General features: G+C 37.0%; 1 protein-coding gene across 4 annotated transcripts in view; it reads left to right on the plus strand.

Annotated features, from left to right (window-relative positions):
• The window catches only part of LOC108910320 (serine/threonine-protein kinase minibrain), a 57,980-nt gene that overhangs the window by 11,569 nt on the left and 27,154 nt on the right, over positions 1–19,257 (plus strand). The window contains exon 1 of one of the 4 annotated variants that reach the window (XM_018714887.2): positions 12,628–12,692. The exons of 2 other annotated variants lie outside the window; for them this stretch is intronic. The gene's annotated coding sequence lies outside the window, so the exon portion shown is untranslated. Of the gene's footprint in view, positions 1–12,627; positions 12,693–19,257 lie in introns of those variants that run through there. One more of the 4 variants, XM_018714888.2, reaches the window with a different exon arrangement.

Consider the following 19,257-nt stretch of genomic DNA (forward strand, 5'->3'; position numbering starts at 1 on the left):
AAGGACCAAACATGCAGTCGCGTTCGTGAACGGGCGACGAACAGGTCGTCGCCGTCGTTTGTTGCGTCTAACAGAATGCGATTCGTCAGCGAAATGTGTAGGTACATTTTGCGCATCGAACTAACAACACTTTATCTTAACTTTTATATCGATTTGGCGGTGGGGCACCGAATAAATGCGCATTCAGTGCATTTCCCGTTCAAGCGCGAATTTATCGCCTCGGGTCGATAGCTGAGAGTTTGGCATCGCGGTTACTTGACCCAAAAATCGCGGGTTCGGGCCTTCGGGAAGGAACGGTTTTTCCCTGACCCGCAGATCAGCTGCGAGAGAGGATAAATAGTCCCTGGTTTGATGGTGATGTCATCGTAGCCGGCCTCGTTGTTGAAAATTATAATTCGCCGTTCCTCTTCCACACAAAGCATGGAATTTGAGCCAGTGATAAAAGAACTTGATACCTTCGTTGTAAGCTGCAATAGTTTGGGATGCGACTGCACCTGTTGTTTCTAGAGATTTTCTTAGATGTTTTCTCAAGAAACTTAATGTTTTTTTTTGTTGTATTTTATCAGATTTTGTTGAAAATAAAGTTATTAGGAGATAATACACTACAGATGAATTAGTTGCATAATTTTATAAATATCTTGTAGCAAGGACATCAGTAACATATTTACTTTTTTTATTTACAAATATTCAGATACAGATGATTTTCTCACACTTCTAACATCGTGTATATTGAATTTTCGCACTAAACAAATTCGGACAGAACATGTTCATACAATGCGAAACATCGCCTTGCTGTTAAAAATGTTGTCACAAATGTTCTTGGTGGTAAAAATTCGAACTGTTTGGAATTATTCAATTTTCTTGGTTGACATACATGGGTATCGAATTTTCGAAACCGAGAGAGTTGCACTAACCAAATTTGGACAGGACATAGCTGATACAATGCGAAACATCGCCATACTGTTAAAAATTTTGTCACAGCCGTTCTTGATGGTGAAAATTCGAAATATTCGGAATTATTTAATTTTCGTGTCTGAAAACGTACATATGCATTTAAGTTTAAGTTTAGATTTTATTAAATGTCACCAAGGGCTTTTGCGAATACATTCAAGGAGAAAAGTTCATATAAAAAGGTACCCTTAATTTTGATACAATGAAAATATCGACACTCATAGATAGAATGGTGTAAATGCCAATAATAACGATCTTGTTCCCTTATATTCTATAAAATAATGTAATAAATTTATAAATCATATGTCTATAATCACTGTTAGATTGCTCCGCTCGATATTACGCTTAACCCAATACTATATCACAACAGAACGTACATTAATCATAATTATACAATATTTTTCTCCCATTAATCGTTTGATTAGCGTATTATTTTCAGTCTATAATAGATATCGTTTACTTAATGACATACTACGACTGTTTTCGCTGTTAACTAAACACCTATAATCGATAATTGGCCGGTATTAGATATGTCCTAGTATCGGCAAGCAAGATTACGCAATTACTGACCGTAACTCGATTTATTTTTCCGACGCTTCCGACTAGACTCGTATACTGTTTGACCTATTTTCGCCATATTGCAGTATCACCCTACATTACCCTCCGACGAAGATATAGGGCAAGGTGAATCGATTGCGAATTATTCGGATTCCGAATCGCTCGGTGCACGAAGAAGGGGCATTTTTGCATTTTTCGAGTACCCGCCAAATTAGCGGTGTTTCGAGGATAGTGATTTATTCTCCATTCATTGCGGTTGTGTGTAGATCGAACCGAAGCGAACTGTTCGCCGGCTAATATTATCGCATTGTTGGATTATGTAATACATATTTATGCTGGGCACTTGGCAACGCCGCGGGATCTCAAGAATCCGGTAGACAATATTTAGAAAATACAATCAACCTACTAGGGAGAGGGGGAACGCGATCTATTAATATTATTACCGGCTGGAGAGTGTAAAGTACGTTGCACACTTAACGTCAGCTGAGACGGCTTTTTTTATTATAATTTTTATGATTGACAATAAAATTCTCAGTTGATTATATAGGTATATTTTTTTCTCATACCTACTATTGCGGCCTCAGAAAATGTCCAAAAAAAATCGAAAATTTTTTCAATATTATCGTGCGGTTGTATTTCTGAACTATGTAACAAATTAACAACAAACTTGACTACAAGAAACGCCTGAGACCCCATGTTAAAAGTTTTCTTTCTCCTCTTTTGCGGTAATTAAATGATTGTGCGTTTCAGGCTTTCATATCGATGTTTCTTTTGTCTCTCGCTTCAGCAGAAGGTAAATTGGAATCAACTGATCCTTCTACCAGGGCTTTCCATGAAATTTTGGTGCTGATCCATAGCCGATGTCGATTCGTACTATTTGAATCTACTGTGAAAAAAAATAGGTAATTAAAAGTGATGAAAGGGTTACAAAGTTAACAAGTTTTATTTACATTGATATTAGCGCTCACTAATCAGTATTGTAAAAAGGATAAAAACAAGTTCACTGCTGCTCTTAATTCCCAAACTAGAAATATCCGGTTCCAATAAATTATCATCTGTGTAAAACAAATGTGCAGTAAAGTTCAGATAAGATTGCAACTAAGTTGCCGTTCTATCGTCGATCGGATTTGAAATCGGGAAAGTTCACTTATTAGATACAAGGAAGTTTATTAGGTCGGATCAATCGCATTATCTAAGTTACTTGGAATCTGACATTTGCGACTAATTTCAATTGACAGTACTTAAATATAAAGTTGCTTCAAGACTTTATACTAATTAATATCAAAAAATAAGGTATTCATATTCAAAACATGAGCAATGAGTCCCGTTTTTCAGTTATCGGGGTTGAAAAGAAGACCGAGGCAATGGCTTTGAGGTCGTTTAGTCGAATATCGCATCGCTAGCTAGAGCATAGGAAGCAAGAGGTAAAAATAATATAAATCTTTGGAATAATATCTGGAATTTCGAAAGAAGATGCCACCGCGTTTTGTTCGGCTCTCCTCTCAACCGAGATGCGAAATTCTAATGGAAATATTTCTATTTTAATTTTAGAGCTTTGCGCGATTCACTGAACCGCATTTCACCTAGTATTCTTCCGGTCATATTGAAAACTGTAATCATTGGAATGTAGAAATGTAGGACTCCTTTATACGTGCATCATAATTTAAGATATACTTGAAAAAAAAAAAATGAAACTGTAGATATCAGAGAATGTCATTAAAATTAAAACGAGAAGACGAGAAAACAAACTACTTCCATCTGCATCCTGTTCCTGAAGCACAATTGAAGGTGTAAAAACAATCATATTGTCCAAACTTAGTACTATTAGACTATTCGGACGTTTCAAAGTCTGGTCAGAAGTTTCGTCGTTCTCTGTTGCCCATGAAAATAGCCAGGTGTCAAAGTTATTGTTGTTCAGTAACCTAAATAGTTCAGCTATTAACTTTTAATATCTTTTGTCTGTAGAATGCGTTCTTTTGTGGGAACGACCTTCCTATTACAAGACGAATCTATATGATTTTGAACAACTTCGCATAATGTATGCTTGTACATTTTTTTTTGCGTCGAAGTGCGTAAAGTAATAAACACGTGAACGGCTAGTGTTATCATCCGACGTACTGTGATTATGAAGGTCAGGAACCCATTCCGTAAACAAACATACATGCACACAACAATTTGCAAAATTGCGTAGCCCAAACGCAGATCGAAACCTGGTATTTATATTCAGTATAATATTATAGCAAAAAAATGAGTGTAGGCGGGGGAAAGTTATAATAGCTTCACCGCTTTTATTTTCCGACCTTGTACCGGTTTTGTGCTCGATGCTAATCTACCTTGCAATTTTTTTCCTGTTAAACTCGGTCTCTGTGAAAGCCGCCGACTTGTTGCGAATTATTTTCGTTAGAACTGTTTTCTATGGCTCATACTGAAATTCCGTAGAAAATTTTATCTAGTAAACACGTGTGGTTTCGATTAGTTGGCGAATGGTACACGAAAACCAGATATTTCAAGTTGACAAGGCTTGTATTTTTATTTCTAATATTTCATGTTTTGCTTCAAGGATCTTTGTTATATTTATTGGGATACAGGAAAAAAAAAATCAAATTCCACGACCGCGAAGTCAATAGTCATGAATCGCCCGAATGCAAACGAAGCAGCTATCCTTGAGAATTCGCGGAGCCATCCCGATGTGTGATTAAACGTCGACTTTGAGATTTTGCAGTTTTCAGTAAACAGTCTTTATTGTCATTCTTTTATGATATTCGATATCTAGGAAAGTGCTTCTCCGAAAAATTTGAAAATTTGACAACATGGCAATGTCCCTAGGGAGAACACAACTAAAATATTTAGAACTCTCCAGCACTTCCGGTTCTACCGGAAGTCGATACCAATTTCGTTATTATAAATGGGACACCCTATATATTATTGCATTTTCGTATTCTACGTGAAATTTGAGGGTCACTTTATTAAAATTCCCTATACCTAGGAGTTACAGATTTTGAGATATTAATTTTTAAAGAACAAATTTGACAGATGCAAGAGTGACAGATGCTAGTAACTCTTTTCAGGAGCGTGATATCAAGCGGATTTTTGGTACCTGTAAAGGGCATAGGTAATGCTAAATTATGGTATACCAATACTAGGTGTTTCGTTTTTGCTGTTACATTTTGTTAACTTTAAACAGCTATAACTTTGTTAACTTAAATCGAACACCCTGTATTTTTTTACTCTGTCGTATGCAGATTGAATTTTCCTTTCGAAACATATAAGCACTGTTAGGTTTGCCGTTACTACTTTTAGAGATATTTGCAATTTTCTATTTTTTGGTCACTTTTTCTCGTATCAGACCTGTTGTCAAATTGGCCATGACCAGAAACATTCCAAAACAATTAAAATAACTTGACATTTGTCAAGTTAGTTGTCAAATTATTGTTGTTTGTGATAGTTTTTGCTGAAAATTTAAATAAAAATGCCTGGGGATCGTTTAAATTATACTTTATGAGGATTATTTTAATTTGTTTGTTATTTATGGAAAAAAGCAGCAGATTCTCTACATGTTCTTGAAATTACTTTATCACATTTTCCATGGGACACCCTATATTGATTAAGATTCACGTCGTTCAGTTCTCTTCCAATTTTCTTCGTTTCCATTCCGATTTTACTAAGTAGACATTTTTTTTCTTTGGAATTGTTCCGCTGTTCCAATCTTCATCCAATTTTTATTATTGCCTCAATTTTTAGAATAATTATTTTCAAAAACATGTTAAGTCGGAGCCAGCCTAGATTCTCAGGTCGTACCGAATCTGATTATATTTGCTCCGCGTACCTTCGAGTACACTTTCCCGAGTCCTTAGAATAATGAGGTTCGCAGAGAGAGATTTAGAATAAACGTCTTTCAAAAAAAATGTAAAAAAAAATCAGGTCGAGGTCGAGTTGAAAAGAACACGCGTGGATTTTGCCGGTGATTGCATGATTTACGGCTAATTCAATCGTCGAAGCCAGTGTTGCCAATTCGCGAAAAAATTTCCAGTTTGTAGAGAATTTAATGACATATTTTTTTTTCATTTAAAATAAAAAGGTTTCTCTGTTTTCAATCCTATTCGTGTACAAACTGTAAAGCTCTCAAGGAAAAATTTTGTTGAAATGAAATACGCGCATTTTCTGAGATAGCTGGCAACGCTGGTCGAAAGCGAAGGCGGCGGCTGTAATCGCCGGGGGCGGCGGTCACACGTAACGGATGCTATCGGTTGCACTGGGGCCTGTAACGCTGTTCCAGCCGGATTATTGGTTTTAATCCGGAGTAATTCGGATGGCGTTCTTATTCAGTCGATTATGTGACGGTAATTACCGGCAAAAATCGCTGGGATCGCTCTCCACAGTTCGGTCGTACTCCTCGGAGCGATCGGAATGGGGTTTCCCGGATCCGGTTGGCTAACGGATCGGAAAATTTGACGAGGAAATCGTGGGATCTAATCAGTTCGTTGATCATTAGCCGACCTTAAATTGTGTTTATTGATTGGTTTGTTTTTTTCTAATCGCATTGGTTTTTAAATCCACTTCGATGCATGTAAAAATCTTGTGGAAAATTACTCACGCCTCTTTAACTTTGAAGAATACGAGTATACTTGTTTGACAGGCAAATAAAACAACATTTTGTTCTACAAAAACCAATCTGATTGGTTGAACCATAATAGGACACTGTAAATTCACATTTTTGTACTTACATCAACTTCGTAAAAACACAAAAAAAAACATCATAAAAAGTTTAAAACTACTTAAGAGAATGTTTATTTGAAACGTTCATACTGAATAGATGCCAAGCTTACAGCTGCCGTACTGGGTAATTTTATTACAAGACCTTCTTTTTCAATGTATGTGTTATTCGAATTAATAATTTTGTACCCACTCTGTTAAATTTTGTGTGTTTGAAGAGACTCAAACTTAAAACTATATTTTTTTCTGTAAAGCTCAATTCAGGTAGGCGGGCATTCCCCTTTTCTGCGATAAACCTCGCCTTGTCTGCGGTCTAACCGACTCTTCGAGACCGCAAGTTTCGAAACAAGTTGCTTTTAGGAAATTTCGACGCACACAGCCCTGTTGGAGCCGTCGGGACTTTGTGATATATCCAGCGTGTAGGACGATATTTCTATAGTATTGTCCCTTTGTGGGAATCTCCAATCGTGGAGGAAGATGGGCTTATTTTCTTTTTTGAGCAATTCGTTGTTATTAAAACTGAAGTGATAATAGAATGTACCTTCATCGTCCCACAGGTTAACCTCTGTTTAATCTCAACGGCGTTGTGGGAGTCGTTCTCAACCTTGTTTTATATTATGAATGTCGAAGTTCTGTCATCTGCTTCTAAATATACAGCCGGAGACCTTTAGAGAGCAGGATTCTTGTCTCTGATTGTTCTATTTATACGCATTGTCGGTATGTTCGGATATCGGTGCTTGTCGTTACGTATAAAAATATGTGTCGTGTTGCAAAAAAGTTATAATAATAATAATAATAATAATAACGAATTGTTTTTATTTCCCAGTAATAATGTACAGGATGTATCAAAGTTGGCGTCTCGGGCCCTTAACAGACAAACGAAAAACGACAGTAAAAATTTGTTTAGATGGCGTGAATCGGGACGCGCTAAGGTCCGTTTTCCACTTGAAAAATATTTTTTTCAAAATTCAGAAAATAAAAAAAATGACCCATCAACTTTTTTTTTTTCCACGAACATGCTCATTTTTCATGATAACTAAAATTATCTATTTTTTTTATTTTCCGAATTTTAAAAAAAATGTTTTTCACTTGGACAACGGACCTTAGTGAGTCCCGAATCACGCCATCTAAACAGATTTTTTATTGTCGTTTGTCTGTTATGGGCCCGAGACGCGAACTTTGGGACACCCTGTACAATATTATAAAGTTGGCTGTGATAGCTATTGACTGCCAACTTTTTCCTACGCGCGCCTATGGTTCAAGGCCGTTGTTTTTTTTCAACAGGCGTTCGATTCTTAAGTTTTTGTCATTTTTGTAAAATATAACTTCTTTTAGAAATGGAATAAGAATTTTTTGTTTACGTTTTGCCTAGGTCTTAAAAAAGTGATATATTTTATTGTTATTAAACTGATACAATTTTTTTTTAAACGGTCTTAAATTTATTTAATAAAGTTATTAGGTTAGTAAAATTTAATGTACCTGGCTACATTCCAATATGTATTAGAATAAACAATAATTAAATTTACAATAATGAAAATTAAATGTTCAATGTATCTACTCTATTATATTTTTCTTCTTTAAGTGAGAAAAAAATCGAATATGTTGGAAAATTTGCTTAAACGTATTATAGTTTATAGTCCAATTAAATAAGCCTTTAAATCGAAATTTTGGTCAACTTGCTTGAATTTTTGATATGAGTTAGTTTGAGGTACGTTATAACAATAAGTGACAGTATTTCTTTGTTCAACCCCCGGCCAAGGGTGAAAAAAGATAAAACAAAGGGGTTTTTCAAGATAACTCAAAACGGGTAGGGGCTAGAAAAAAAAGTTTCATATAAAAATTGTAAAGCATACAATTCTACATAAAAATGGCCTCTTGACTTTTTCTTGTATTATTCAAATTAACAAGAGTTAGGGAGGCTAGAAGTTGAGGAAAGATTTCAGAAATTTAAAAAAATCATAAGCAGAAAAATGAATGGATTTTGTAATTTTGTTGTTCACCCCCCTAAACAGAGATTTTAACGAAAACCCCGAAACAGGTCAATTTAATATTGTCAATTTGTTTACATAAATCATATTTTTAAGTATAAATAAAATATGATTTTTTTATAAATAAAAAATATAGTTTTTCTGAAATAAAAAATAAGGTTAGCAACCCCCAAACACGGAATCACTTGCGAAATATTTGTTTTTTATCATAAGTAATTTCCATTTTGTTTCATTTCAAAATATTGATTAGAACCCCAGAAATTTTGGAAAAACTGTTTTGGGGGGCGAACTTTGAGGGTGTATTTCACCCCGTAAATATGTTTTCCGCCGATAAAAAAAATACGCGTCTATACATTTTTTAGAGTAGATTGAAAAAAAATTACAAAATTCATTCGTTTTTCTGCTCGTTATAATTTTTTTAAATTTCTGTAATATTCCCTTAATTTCTAGCCTCCCTATCTCTGTTAATTTTAATAGTACAAGAAAAAGTCAATAGACCATTTTTATGTAGAATTGTATGATTTACAACTTGTATAAGAAGCTTTTTTTTCTAGCCCTTGCTACTTTCGAGTTATCTTGAAAAACTCCTTTCTTTTATTTTTTTTTTTACCCTTGGCCGGGGTTGAACAAAAAATTACTGTCACTTATTGTTATAATATACCTCAAACTAAGTCATATCAAAAATTCAGGCAAGTTGACCAAAATTTCGATTTAAAGGCTTATTTAATTGGACTATTATATTTCTCCAAACACCAGAGCCGCAGGAGACGATAGGACGACACCGCCAGACCTCCAGAGGCCGATATTGTGGACAGAGTAGGCGCTGATGACGCTCTGCAACATCGAAAAAGTCACTTTACTTTCGGATTTCGGAAAATAAACATCGCGGCAAGACCTTTGCGGGCCCATCAAGGACGTTGATCGAACGTCGACTCTTGTGATTTGTGGCAACGAGTAAAATAATTTCTAATTGCATTGTATGCGATTTATTATGAATCATATTGGTATAATATCAAAGAATATCGTTTGGCATCATTTGATGGGCATTTTAATAACTTCTACACCTTTAAAATAAAGTGGTATATACCCCTTTTATTCCGACTTTGTTAATTGACCCCGAAAATCCCTACGGTTATGGCTCACCCGATGATGTGCTCTTTTTTGGTCATTGCGTTTAACCTCCGGAACCCCGCGATTTCGGTGGGCACATCTCCGATCGGTGAATGAAGAAAGGAAGCACGGTCCTCGCCCCCTTCCCTTGGCCGGCCAAAACCGGTAACATGTGCAACGACGGCAACGTGGGCAGCAGCCTAGAATGCCGCTTGCCTATTTTGGGATTGGCCGAGCGGCGATTTTCACCCACGCCCGGCTCTCTGGGGCCGTTTCGCAACATGGAAATCGCCCGTCGATGGGGTTTTTTTAAAAATGTGGCTGTTGTGTTGTCGCTGTCGTCGTCGGTGGTGTATGGGTGGTTTCATTCACAAACGAACACCTCTCGTCGGTGCTCCCGCAATTATTTATAATTTATTATTTCCGGCCTCCGCTGTGGGCTTCGTACATCGGGGATTGTTGTGGTTTTATCTATGGGGAGGGCATGCTAGCGGGGGAAGTGGAAATATTGCCAAATAAGACTGGTGAAACAAGAAAATTTTCTTTAATAGATCCTCAATCAATATATGCACCATTATTAGCTGCAATTAAATTGTAGCGCTTTCTTATTTCAAATGTTACTTTTTTTAAAACGTAGTCCGATATTCCACTGCAGGCATCGACAAACCGTTCGATTAAAAATACATACTAAAACTTGTAGAGCCAGTCGAGCTATCGATGGTGTCAGAGGTTCCGAAAATGTCGCTTCTGATTGTGGTACGTCAGTATAAACTAGAAATATTTTTACCAATCGTGTTTTTGCACCTCGATCTTATCTTATTGAGTCTTCAAATCCCATCCTATATTGTAAACTTCTAATTAATATAATAATATAAAGTTCCAAAAAACCATAATTTTGTGAATTTGGTTTTCTCTATAGGTATACGACAATGACACCAGATTCTATCCAGCAGTGCATTTGTTTTTAGTTAAAGCCAACTTCGTTTTTATAATTTTTTTATTTATTTTTTTGATATAAATGTGACAGTATATATTTTTGGGAAGCGTAAACCGCTCTTTTTCTAACTACGACGTAGCCAACTGTGGTTTTCATATAAAAAATGTAACTTTTTTATTAGTAGTAACAATAATGCTATATCAGATCAAAGCGATATTGATTTTTCATCAATTAATTCTGTAAATAGGGCTATTTTCCAATTATAATAATTGTCTGTCTTCTCTTCCCTTCTTCTTTTATATTCTCTATCTCTTTAAAACTATCGATATCCGATAAGCTTTAATAGACCATTCTTTAAGTGGTTTTAAACCAAAAAGTTATATAAATCAAGCACATTAAACCTTACATAACATTAGAATTAATAGTTTCCCCAATAAAATCAAAGAAAATAATTAGCACATTTTTTGGAACATACCTTTTGCTACCTCGAACAAAATACAAAAGAGTGACCGCAAAAAACCTCACCGTTTTTTTTCACAATTCGCAGAGAATTAAAAACAATACATAAAAATATGTTTTTGGTCGCAAATTACTTGTAAAAAACTGAAATGAGCATAGCTTTTAGTATTTTGAAAATTTTAAAAATCATCCCTACTTGGGGGTTGAAAAAATGTCAAAAATTAAGAATTTGAAAATTACCAATTGATATAAAAACTATTAGCATGTGAATTATCTTGATATATTTTTTTTTGGAATTTTCACAATTATTTCTGATATTAAGTGAAATTTTTCGAAGTTTGCACCTATTTTGTGAACACTGTAAAAGCTATAATATGAAATTTCGTATTTAGGGTTTTGAGGTGTGATCAAATCGAAAATGCTATCCATTTCTTTCTTAAAAAAATGCCTAATATGTTTTTTAATTTTTGAGGGTCTTTTCTTAATGATAGTAGGCCGTAGAAAAGATCACATGTCAAAAAATATAATATCAAAAAGTAGGCCATTTTGAGTACTACCACATAAAAAAAATAATCTTGGAAATCGGCCAACGCCATACGGAGGTGTCCCGACTTTAAGTGAAACACACTGTATATGTATATATTTTTTGAATTTTCAACCTAATAATTTGTGAACCCATGTATGTAAAATCATTTTGGTTTAAAATCAATGAGTTGCCCCTTAAAGTTTGCCGACTTTATTAAACACCCTGAATACAGTGCGTTTCGCTTCAAATAAAGTTTTTTAAATATGTATGTATATAATAGATTGGATCTATTATTATTGCATGTTATTTCTCTGTCTTTTCTAACGTTTGAAACGTTCCTTTGTTTCTAAATTTTCTCCTGTAAATGACCCTTTTTTCTTTTGGGTAAAAAAATTTGATTCGATTCGATTACATTTGCTGTATTTGTTTGGTCACTTTGGTTAATTCACTTTCAGTAGAGAGCAGAGCAGGTTCGTTTTTTTAAACAAGAGAGCAAACCAAAATCAGTTCTCCCCTTTCCGATCTAACCTAGCCTAATATCGTGGTTAGTAAGTGAACAAGATAACAGAACCAAACATAACCTACAAATAATAATAATCATAAATCTAAATAATAAAAATAAGCCGTTAATAATGGATATGGATTCATCTGAGGAAGATATGTTGATTGTAAGTATGTTGGACACAGTATAATCGACAACAACAACCTAATTAAATTGAAATTGAACAAAAGTCAAAATTTGATCAAAGTGAACTAACCAAGTGGTAAAACAAATACAGCTGTTAACGATAGATATATACTTTCTGGATTGATTCTTTTTCTGAACAGATATCTTCGTGATTTAAATCTCTGCATCGCAACCGAGTTATGCCGCATGACTTCCGATCTAAAAACGAAACGTGTTGATTTAGAGACCCCGGTCCTCAGAATAGAAGATTTCGGATCGGTCGCAGCTGTTGAAAAGCCGATCGAGAGAGCGTGACGACCTACCTAGGCGCGCGACCGATTTCGGAAACTTAAAAATAAATCAAAATGTGGGACGGCGACCTTTGCTGTGCCGTCTCTCCTCATCGTCGGCGATGAGTGCAGCGAGGATAATCGCCGACAGCGAGAGGAAGGCCTTCGTCGCCCCGAATTTAATATTTCACACGGGTACCATCCCAGACAATTGCTAGACGCCGCGATGGGCGGCTCGCGGCTCTCGGAGATTCGGTAAAAAAAAAAAAAGTGGGAATCATCGTCGGGTTGTTCTATCGCCGGGCGAGAGGGAGGCAGTGACCACCATCGTACCTAGCAACTGTACTCGCCGATTTTTAAACAGGTGCAAACATAACGTAACATCAAGGATTCAAGGTTGTTGCTATGGCTACGAATGAATACGCGAGTTTCTTGGCTCGCGCGCTACATTGCCAAGTCGTTCCGCTCGTCGACAGGTCTGCGGGATGGTGAGGTAACTCTGGAGTTGAACTAACGTTCTCGGAAGATTGTGCCGTGCTTTAGCGATGCTTTTGTACTACTGTTTCCATTTTTCGAGGCAGCCAAATGATGAACTATACCTGCACTTGCAATTTGGCCTGCTGCTGCTGTTTTTGTTGACGTTTTGAAGAATTTTATGACCTACTTTTGCTTGCTGTCTGTTGTAGTATCCAAAATATTGTTTGTTTTAATATTAAATCTGCCTCTTGTATGTATTTTAAAAATAGTTAATCCTTGTGGTACGATATTTTCATTCGTCGAGAGTCAAAATGGACACTTCAGAAAAATTTCAGTATTTCATAAATATCGAAGATGAAGAAGTTTAGACTGTTTTTTACTTTTTATTATTTAAGTACAAGGCAAATCGTTCGACAAGCGCTTCGAGTGCCCCAATCAACAGTGTGGTGCACTCAGATGTATTCCTATCATGTATACAGTATGTCCAAGCGCTAGTATCAGAGAATTATCCGTTACGGGTTAGTTTTTGTGAATGCTCAGAATCCCCGATCAGATTTGATGTGTGTTATTCAAAATGATCCGCTTGGATTTCTCATAGATGTGCCCTTAGCTGTTCGACGACGATTTTCGATCGTCCACCGTGGTGAACTCTTTTTCGAGAAAATTATCGATATTGATATTGTTGAAGTTCAAGAAGTACAGTGGATTGGGCGAGTAGGACCAGTATTAAGGCCACTGCGGTCTTCAGACTGTAACCCTTTACTTTTTTTTATGAAAAAAAAAAAAATGAAGTGTATCGTACTGAAGTGGAATGTATGAATGTGAAACAACTGCTGACGGTACCCAAATGTGTTTACGAGTCAGTGAACAAAATTTTTAACAGTTGTTAAAACACTAATTAACATTTATTGACACGTTTAACAATCGTAGGAATTAATAGCAATAATAAAAGTAATAATTTGCTAAAATAGCCGCGATAAAACTCTCATTTTCTGTGCTAAAATTTTTGTACATATCTAGGTTATGTTTACAGTCGACCAAATCCCAGTGCCATATGGATAAATATTTTTAAATAATGTTCGTGTTATTTGTACGAATCCCTTGTGTATCACTTCTTTTTTTTTGTGACTATTTCACTTCAGAACAAAGTAATAGTAAAATTTGGCGCTCTATAGGTTGCTGGCATAAAAAATGGGGTGTTCCGTTCAATATTTGCAAGTTGGCCTTGGTTTAACCTTGAAGATTAATGCCAAGGTCGAACCCAAGGTCACCAAGTTGATAGACCTCAATTCTGGAAAGTTACCGGGAGGGTCCCGGTCTTTTCGGGACATCCTGTATATTTCAGTGGGATTCTACTCGTTTTCTACTTGGAGCTGAAGTAGATTCGCGGCACTTCGACGTAGGAACTTTATTTTCAAACATACGGCAACGCCGCGCTGCTCCGACAACACTCCGGATTATAAATAATAATAGAAGGCAACGAAGGCATCGGATCGGCCGCCGTCGATGCAGTTTCCGTGCTTTTCCCGTTCCTTTGTCTCTCTCTCCCTCACGCGAAAACGGTTCGCCCGACGGCGAAGGTTGCTCGCCCAGCCTTGGGAGAGACGGGCGGCCGACGACAAACAACGCTTTTACCCGTCCAGGAGATGATAGCGGAAGCGATGCTAGGTGACTGGCAAGTGAAAAGTTATTCTTGGCGCTCGGCGACGGCGACCACGCCGAGATCCAAGCTGGCTTTTTATAGTGCGGACGGAAAAGTGCTTTGATCTCTTCTAATTCGAGGGGGAATTTTCGGTGCGAGCAGGAAAACGCTTACCGCGGCTTTCCAAAAGGCGATGGACAAAACATGACGGTGTAGTGTTGCCAGATTTACGGTTTAATCCGTAGATCTACGGACTTTTAAAGCCTTGGAACGTAAATTTTTTTAACATATAGAAAACAGAGGAACCGTTAGAGCGTATCATTCGCGACTAAATGTCACATGTTCCAAAAAAAAACTACATAATTTTCCATCCCCTTTTTCGACATGTAGTACCGCACTAATATAACAACCGATTCTATTTTCTATTTTGACTTGGGATTGTAAGCATTCTTTAACTGTTTCTGTCTAATTTCTGCATTAAATTTTTTAACGATCGGCTGTATTTTTGACTTGTTCGTCTATAACTAAGTTTTAATTTTTCTTTAAGAAGTCGCTCCTATTTACAATAGACGGAACTGAGGAGTGTGCGTCATACGGGTAAATATATGAATATTTACGCATTCTCGTGATTCAGCCACAGCACTAACAATGGTTGAGACGTAATCACAATGATTTGTTGAGATCCGGCCTTTTCTCGTTAACCAAATTCCTTAGTTCCTTGTCTAGATAATGACCCAATATGTATATAATAAAATATATTCTATTATTTATCGGCCGAAAAGATTAAATTCCTCCTGCATTGATGTATAATACGCAGGTTGTTCAATTTAGGACGGATTCTTTGAATAAAAGTTACACCAAATCAATATCTTCACATTTTAAAATAATCTTCAATTATACAGGGTGTCCCATTTCTGCTGGACGTCACTTACCTTCATTTTATCACATATTATTGCGTTTTTCAATATGTCGTGAATATTTATTTGAAGAATGAAGTTAGCTCGCGTTTAGAATGAATTGAATATCCTGTATAATTGAAAATAATCTTAAAAGGTGAACCAACCCATTTTAAATGGACCACCCTGTAATGGAGGTTCAGTAGTTGACCTAGAGCGAGACGTACGGCATTCCATTTGCACAAAAGACAAAACTGCGGCGCACAAGGAAATAAGTTATGCATCATATGAATAATAACGCTAACGATTATATAAATTACCACTTAATAATGGATGTGATGGATGCGCTATTGATTTCGACCTCGACGGACGGCGTTTGCATTTGTAAATAGAGTCGAAGGAAGTTTAAGTGGATACTAAGTATGTAAAATAAATTGAACAGGACGTATCAGCTTATGTTGTTCCAAATATTTCGCAATGGTATATTTGATTCGGTCTTTGCGTATCCGATTTAGTTTCGCAATTCATGGGAAAATCGTCCTATATGATTGCAGAACCCCGAAACCAACAAATGAGATTTTCTCAACCTATAAATCGAAATTTTCTTAACAGAAATATTGATTAATAGTTTTAATGTTTTGTGGCTGGTTTTGTTTCGACGATACATTCGCTTAAGATTTGTTGTTTCTTAACTGTCATCCGTAATCTAGTGCGCCGACCAACTTTTTCGGAAATTTTGAACAACCGTATCAATGCGAAAATATTTCGATGGGAAAAACTCGTTTACAGGCATATAAGAGTGTGTACGCGAGAGCGGATGCACGCTAATACCCGCATGAAATTTCCCGATAAAGGACGACCTTAAAAATCGCGAGAATAATGTTACTGGTACCTGTAAGTCTTCATCTTTGTGTGCGGAACTGCGGACGTATCCGGTTGCCTCCCTATTCTGTTTACAAGCGTTGTCGGGGATTAACCTTACCATTACCTGCACAATCCGGCCTGTTGGATTTTCCTGAGCTAAAAAAAACTTCGTCCCGCGTAATCCGGACGGCGATCGCAGGCTTTAAATTAGAAACCAAAAAGTATTGTAATAATAATCATAATAATAGCGTCTCTATTGCCCAATGGAACAAATGTTCCAATTACAGGACAAAAAAGATAGTAAAAGTCCAAGAAATAAAAAACATACCAAATACTAAATAAATACAAATATATAGACTACAAAATACATTCATTACATTTAAAAAAATAACGTGTATTGACCATATAAACAAATATAAAAAGATGCAAATGAAATACTCGATGTTTTTTTTTTGTCAGAAGTGGAAAATCTTTTTGTCGCACGTCTAGGGGACGACCAATTAAGGTCAGAGAGCTGTAGCGAAGATCGCAGATACTAAGAACTGTCGACAAAGGCAACGCTCGCAGCTGCCTGGTCGTCTAAGAACCAGCAACAACAAAAATGAAACATTCCGGCGATACAGCGCGATAACCCGCATTTTATGTGCATGATAATAGGTCCACGACAAATATAATTCGCGGCTAGGCAGCATTCATCACTAACAAGATGCCCGTTATGGTGTCAGTCGATTATCAAGTAGTCCAGGCGTTACGTTGACGAAAAAGTCGAAGGTGTTATAGGATTTTGGGAATTTGGTCCTTCTATAGATTTTCAGGTGCTTTTTTTTCAAATTTCGTAATCTAAATTTAGAAAACTTCTGTGAGAGTTCGAAAGGTTAGTGAAATTTTAAATTCTTCCACTGTAGGTAGCTAGGCGGTATCTGGCTCTCTCTGGTTGTCGTTCGTCGTGCTGCAGGACTAAAGAGCGTCGATTTTGCCGTTTAGAGCACTTAGAGTTGAGAATTCGACTAATTTCATGACGTATCTCACTTTTCTCTTTAGCTTGCGTATGATCGTTTGTAAATTCCGTCGCGTCCTTACGGCAAGAAGGGCAGGATGTAGGGGCTGCGTGCGAATAGCTTCGGCGGGTACGTGGTGGCCCGGGCTCGTCACCAAGACGTGCAGACTGACTCCGGATTGCCAGCGAAGGTGAAGAACCTCGCGGGAACGCCCGGCATGCAGCGGCAGCCGGCGAAGACAATGCGGCCACCCGCTTCTTTGGCCGGTGGATTCCGATCCTCCGCGGTCGCCGCCGGCTGTAATGTTGAGGTAGTAGCCGCGCACCGGCCCGCATTCGCCGAAGAAGGTCTCGAATTGCTATCATTCATTAGGAGAAAATAATTGAAATTGAACATATAAATTAGGTCGAATAAAAATGCCCAGTACGGCATCTGTAATAGTAAAGTCGGGTCACAAACACATCTTGTTAAAATTTCTCTAGATGTAGTAGGCTGTATGTAGTAGGCATTATTTACATATTTTCTTCGTTTAAATACACCCTATATGACGTGAATTAATATTTTCTCAAAGAAAAACATTCGAGAGATTGCAAGCCTCGTCGCACCGGGGAAGGAACCCACCAGCTATTATACGAAGCGTCGACGGCTTTTCCCAAGACTAATTATAAATTACAAACGACAGAGCGGCGCACCACGATATTCTCTCGCGCGCGCACACACACACACAGCAAGGCTTAATCAGTCGCCGCGATCTTGCATCGTAATAAGTAAACATGCGAACGTTATTGGGTGAAATTAGAGCTATTTTTAGACCGTTGGAACTTTGTACGGCAACAATTTTTAGGCACTGACCTAGATTTATCATTATGATCTTCGGCGTGTGTTTCGGTGCAATGCAGCACTGTGGGCTATTTTTACTACCGAGCGAGGGGGAAGACGTCGTCGCTCTCCAGTCCCATACTGGCCGCATCTACAAGTGTTCAGCGCGGTTTACCGAGATGGGAGAATAACCGCGTTTAATTAATAAGCGGCAGTGGAGGATATAAATAGAAAACGTTAAGTGAGACAATGCGAAACCCGTTTCAAAAGGTCAACAATTCGAATCGGTACACGTTTCGGACTCAAAGTTGGATGGTAGTTCAGGAATGACAACAAAACAGAGCCGGTGGAGTCCTTCTAGGTCCATTTTTAACCCTCGAAGGTCACACTTGGGGTGGGCCACCTTAAAGGCCAGACTAGTGCGAATTGGGATTTTGCCAACTTTCAACTTTTATGTTTTTATTGTTAACGAAAACATAAACATAATATTTATATCATAACTGGCGTAAAATTTTCTGAGGAATCGAATAATGTAATTAGGTTTGAAAGAAAGAAAATTAATTTGTTAACAAAAAATGCTAAAAAATTTCGAAAAATGAATGAAAAAATGAAATGAAAATGAGAAAATAATTGTATGAACTGGAAATCAAAACTTGAAGGAACTAAGGAAACAATATTGTGCTACGGTAAACTTGATATAAATGGGATCGTTTTCACCCACGGAAGCTACCATTGAAATGGTCTATTCTTTTACGGACGCCCCGTATATTATTACACAACTTTTCTTCACCGATTTGACTCGACCAACTTCGAATTTCAAAAGAGAGCTGTTCTCTCTTTTGAAAAACGGGAAGGGGCTTTATTTTTTTTATTAGCCTACTCCGTCTCGACCTAGTTTACCTAATGTCGCCCGATTATTAACCCACCTACCTGCGTCTAGCCCGCAATGTTTAAATAAACATGTCTATTAATTAGCCCTAACCTATTTTCCGTTACAAACACGAATATGGTAAATAAATTGGATATTTTCAATTAGGGCTAACGTTCAGCGTACTCGAAATATCTGCCGGTTTTGCACAAACACGAATTTACTCGAAGAAAACATGACTAGTGTTGCCAGATTTACGATTTAATCCGTAGATCTAGGGACTTTGAAAGATTCACAGGCAAGCGGATTTTTTTCTGTCTTTTCGGACTTTCAAGCCTTGGAACTTTCGTAAATTATTTTAATAAATAGAAAACAAAGGAACCGTTAGTGCGTATCATTCGCGACTAAATTGTATTGTTGCTTTATGTTGTTTGCTGTTTATAAGGTTGTTCTGTTAAACATTAAGCATTCTATTATATATATATATATATATA

Source organism: Anoplophora glabripennis, unplaced genomic scaffold (assembly GCF_000390285.2).
Source record: "Anoplophora glabripennis isolate ALB-LARVAE unplaced genomic scaffold, Agla_2.0 scaffold86, whole genome shotgun sequence".
Lineage (NCBI taxonomy): Eukaryota > Metazoa > Arthropoda > Insecta > Coleoptera > Cerambycidae > Anoplophora > Anoplophora glabripennis.